The sequence below is a fragment of the Neomonachus schauinslandi genome, chromosome 4, assembly GCF_002201575.2.
Source record: "Neomonachus schauinslandi chromosome 4, ASM220157v2, whole genome shotgun sequence".
Classification (NCBI taxonomy): domain Eukaryota; kingdom Metazoa; phylum Chordata; class Mammalia; order Carnivora; family Phocidae; genus Neomonachus; species Neomonachus schauinslandi.
The window spans coordinates 19723928-19729223 of NC_058406.1; positions in this window are offsets into that span (position 1 = coordinate 19723928).

The following is a 5296-nucleotide window of genomic DNA, read 5'->3' on the forward strand; positions in this document are numbered from 1 at the left end:
TCAAATAAATAAATAAAATCTTTAAAAAAAATTTATCTGGGGCGCCTGGGTGGCTCAGTCGGTTAAGCATCTGCCTTGGGCTCAGGTCATGATCTTGGGGTCCTGGGATTGAGCCCTGCATTGGGGGGGGGTCCCTGCTCAGTGGGGAGTCTGCTTCTCCCTCTCCCTCTGCTGCTCCCCCTGCTTGTGCTCTCTCTCTGTCAAATAAATAAATAAAATCTTAAAAAAAAAATTAAAAAATTTGATCATGCCTACCTGATGAAGGCTCCATAAAAATTCCTAAAGTTTTGGGAAGATTTGGGTTGGGAGACAGAAGCTCCGGTGCTTGGGGCCCTTCTGGACCTCGCCCTACGTATCTCTTCTTCTGACTGTTCATTGGTATCTTTTATCATATCCTTTATTTTTTTATTTTTATTTTTTTTAAGATTTTATTTATTTATTTGACAGAGAGAGACACAGCGAGAGAGGGAACACAAGCAGGGGGAGTGGGAGAGGGAGGAGCAGGCTCCCCGTTGAGCGGAGAGCCCGATGCGGGGCTCGATCCCAGGACCCTGGGATCATGACCTGAGCCGAAGGCAGACGCTTAACGACTGAGCCACCCAGGCACCCTCATATCCTTTATTATATAATAAACTGGTAAAGATAAATGTTACCCTCAGTTCTGTGAGTTATTCTAGCAAATGACTGAATCCAAGGAGTGGCTCCTGGGAAACTCTGATTTACCAAGTCAGACAGGAGTGGACCTAGTGCTTGTGACTGGAGTCTGAAGTGGAGAGCAGTCTTGTGGGAAGGAGCCTTGTCCTGTGCAGTCTACACTAACTCCAACTAGTGCCAGAATTAAACTGAATTGCAGGACACCCAACAGGTGTTGGAGAATTGGTTGGTGTGGGAAAAAAAACACTCACACCCATTGGGTGACCAGAAGTGTTAGAAGTGAAGTATTCTGTGGATAGAGTATTGAGAGTAGAGAGAAAAACAGAAAATAATTTCCAAAATGTGTTCAAACCAAAATTCTTTCCAAAAGTTTATCTATCCCCTATGTGTGTAGACCTTTACTAGAAATATATTTTTCCTCTCTGTATTTTTTTGAGTTTTGCCTTTCCACATTAATGAACATGATTTTATGAATTATATTTCCATTTTCCAGCGCACAGTAACTCAAACCATATTCTCTGAATGCTATGTCAATGCCACTGATTTCAAATAATCTTTCACCTTTGCAACTGAGTGTATACCCCCTGTAAAATGTATTTCTTAGCTGGACTAAAAAATGGGGAGATATAATGGGCTATTACCATAGACCCCTTCTGTTCTTATTTTTGTAATGAAGCAATTAACATTTAGAGAAAAAAAAAAAAAGAAAAACACCTCTTGACCTTGATTTTTCCATGAAACCTGCCCCTCCCTTGGTCTTTTCCATCTCAGTCGAGGGCACCACAATCCATTCTGCAGCTCTGTCCAGGAACCCAGAGGGCATTCTCTGCCCTCACCCCACCCCCGCCCCCACTAATCCATCCACAAGTCCTCTCAGTTCACCTCCAAATAGCACTCAAATCCATCCCCCCTCCCACCTCTTGCCGTTACCCCTGGCCTAGCCACATCCTCTCAGCGGGATTATAACTGGTCTCCCTCATCCTCCTCTTGCTCCCTTGCAGGTCACTCTCAACACAGCAAACAGCACAATCTTTTAAAAACAAATCAGATCATGTTGATCCCCACTTAAACCTTTCAAAGGCTTCGCCTGCATTTAGAGTAAAATCCTAATCCTCACCCTGACCTCCAGACTCAGCCAGCTGCTCTGACCTCAGCTCTCCCCATTCTCCTATTGGTTTACCAGGCACCCAGCACACTGATCTTTCTGTCTCAAGACCTTTGCACATAATATTCTTTTCGGCTGTTTTTTTGGCACAGATGCAATCTCACCCCTTTTGGACCTTTCAATCTAGAGATCATGGAGTCTGACTTTGTTCTACTTACCCTTTGACACCTGGCCACTTTAGAGATGTGGAAACTGAGACCCATAAAGGTGGAGTGATTTGAGCAAAACTTCAAGGAGGGAGAGGCATTGCTCTTCCCAACTTCCCAGAGGGAAATAACATTTCTATTTGTCGGAAACGTGATAGAGCACCAAATGCATGTGGATCTGATGTAGGAAAGACATTTCGGGTTCGAAGCCGATGGCCAAGAAAGAATTCTTGAGACATCTTTTGCACCAAAAGGTGGTTTTATTAAAGCACGGGGACAGGACCCGTCGGCAGAAGGAGCTGCACAGGGGTCATGAGGAGTGGCCCATTATCTGCCTTCAAGTTGGGAGGGGGTTAGGGATAGGGTAAGCCTCCCAGGTATTTTGGAAACAAGGTTTCCAGGATCCTGGGTGGGGAGGGCTAGCTATTGTTGGGAAAGGTCATTTATTACTGTTTAGTAAAAGCTCAGTCATGAGACTCTTCAGATATATATCGGTGGGTCATATGCTTGGGGAATGTTTACTAACATATATCTTGGGTGGGGGCTAGAGATAAAGGAAGTTTCCAAAGGAATTTTTTTTTTTAAGATTTTATTTATTTATTTGAGAGAGAGAGTGAGTAAGGAGAGCACAAGCCAGGGAGGGGCAGACTCTCTGGTGAGCAGGGAGCCTGATGTGGGGCTCCATCCCAGGACCCTGGGATCATGACCTGAACTGAAGGCAAACCCTTAGCCAACTGAGCCACCCAAGCACCCCCCAAAGGAATTTGTATATGTTAAAGTAGACTTACAGGATCCTGGAGGGTCGGGCTAAGATCATCCTTAGCAAAGTATTAAGATCGAGGCAGCTCAGTCCCTAGAGGAAGATCACTCTGCCTGTTCCAAGGTCTTGTCAATGGGCTGTAGGTAGTAAGGAAATTTAATAATTTTTCTTCTGCCTTTGTTTCCCACATCAGACCTGCTGCATCCATTGTGAACACAAGTCATAGCTTTTTATTCTAGGAACACAAACCAGGGCAAAATTTTCATCACAAGAGAAATGAAAAACAAAGAAAATCTGTGCGCTCTCGGGAGGGAGGGGCAGGGTAGGTTGCAGTGTTGTTGACTGAAATGGAACTGACACTGAACTTGTGCCTTCCTGGGAAAGATGTCCAGTCCCCTGTCCAAATAATTGCCACCCTCCAAACATTTTCTTCATGCTACATCTAGGAATCCAGAGGCCTCATTTTATAATTGTGTGAACAGAGGCTTAGAATGATGGGATTTGCTCAAGGCCTCGTGACTTAAACCCAAGATCCCTTTAAGCTCTAATTAATATGAAAGCTCTTAACATGAGAATGGAGAGAAAGAGGAGGTGAGGAGGAGGGAGGGGATGGAGAAGGAGGTGTCACGTGCTCCTTGGCAGGCAGGGGCACTGACAGGTGTGGGGCAACCAGAAACCTTGCGGGGAGGGCAGGGGAGTCTGTTGAGGAAAGGGGAGATGGAGGCTGGGGCCTAGTTGGGTTATTTTCAGAGCTGCTATCTTTGTCTGCATCTGCTAAATTATTAAACTGATATCACATCCTAGAGGGTGGCAGGCCAGGTTGCCAGGAAGAGACTGAAAAGGAGGGGTTGGATCTCTTGGCGAGGCCTCGAATCTTCTAGGCTGGGATGGAAGCAGACTCCTCGGGCCTTGACCTCCTGCCCCACCCCCCTCTCAGCTGATGGAAGAGGATCCTGCTTTGGGCCATAGCCTCTGTCAGGCTCTGTCTCTCTCCGCTGGCTTCTGTCCTGGGAGGAGCAGGTATATAATGGATAGGACTCTGGAACCAGGTCCTCCCTGGGCTGCCTCTTCTCTTTCTGGTCTCTGACTCAGACACAAACGGATATGATCAGCTCATGAGACCTTGAACAAATCCTTGCATCTGTGTTCTTGTCAATGCTGTGGGTATTGGCGATTCCATTCCCTAGACCCTGAAGTTCACAGAGAGAAAGTATCTTTCTCAAGGGTGCACAGCTAGGAATGGTCTGAGCTTCAGTTCAGACTGAAGTCTCTCTAATTCCAGATGCCTTTCCCCTCCCTCCTTATTCTTTTAAAATATGTTAATATGTTCTTTGTTTCTCATCTTTTCTACAAAAGGAATGTATAACTTTTATAAAGATCAGAAAAGCCAATAATCATTATAGTTTAAAAATGTGTTTCCTGGGGCGCCTGGGTGGGTCAGTCGTTAAGCTTCTGCCTTTGGCTCAGGTCATGATCCCGGGGTCCTGGGATTGAGCCCCACATGGGGCTCCCTGCTCAGCAGGAAGCCTGCTTCTCCTTCTCCCACTCCCCCTGCTTGTGTTCCCTCTCTCTCTGTCTCTCTGTCAAAATAAATAAATAAAATCTTAAATAAATTAAAAAAAAATGCATTCCCTAATTCCACATGTTGTGTCTGCCAGGCTAGTTGAGTCCTTATAGGCGTGGGAGTGCAGGCCAGTTAAGGAAGCCGGGAGGGAAGCTGGCAGGTGCCAAACGTCTCTCACCTCTGGTCTTGTGCACACAGTTTCCCATCCTGAACCTTCCTCCCTTCCTGTCCCCACCGGCCCCCCCCCCCACTCCCATCTGGGCATCACTCCATTTGATTCATCCTTCAGGTCTCAGTTTAAATATCATCTCCTGCAGGGAACTCTCCTGAACCCCCCCCATCCAGCTGGGCTCAGTGTCTGTTCTATGTCCCCATAGCCTCCGTGTTCCCCCCATCCCAGTAGATATCTCACTGAAATGCCATCACCTGGCTATGTTCCCCTGACTAGACTGTGTGCTCCCTAAGGGCAGAGCCCCATCTGATCATTGCTGTACCTCTAGCAGCCAGCCTGACAAAGAGATGATGATCCAAAAAAAATTTTCTTTTAGAATAAATGGTATGTTTTACATTTTTTTTAAAAAAGATTTTATTTATTTATTTGACAGAGAGATAGCAACAGCAGGAACAAACGCACAGGGAGAGGGAGAAGCAGGCTTCCCGTCAAGCTGGGAACTCGACATGGGACTTGATCCCAGGACCCTGGGATCATGACCTGAGCCACAGGCAGACGTTTAACGACTGAGCCACCCAGGCGCCCAATGATCAAATTTTTTTTAAAAAAGATTTTATTTATTTACTTGGGGGCGGGGGGCACAAGGGAGGGGGAGGGGCACAGGGAGAAACAGAGCCTGAAGCTGATGATCCTAGGACTCTGGGATCATGACCTGAGCCAAAAGGCAGATGCTTAACCGACTGAGCCACCCAGGTGCCCCTCAGATTTGTTGAATGAGAGAAGGAAAAGAAGGAAGGAAGGAAGGAAGGAAGGAAGGAAGGAAGGAAGGAAGGAA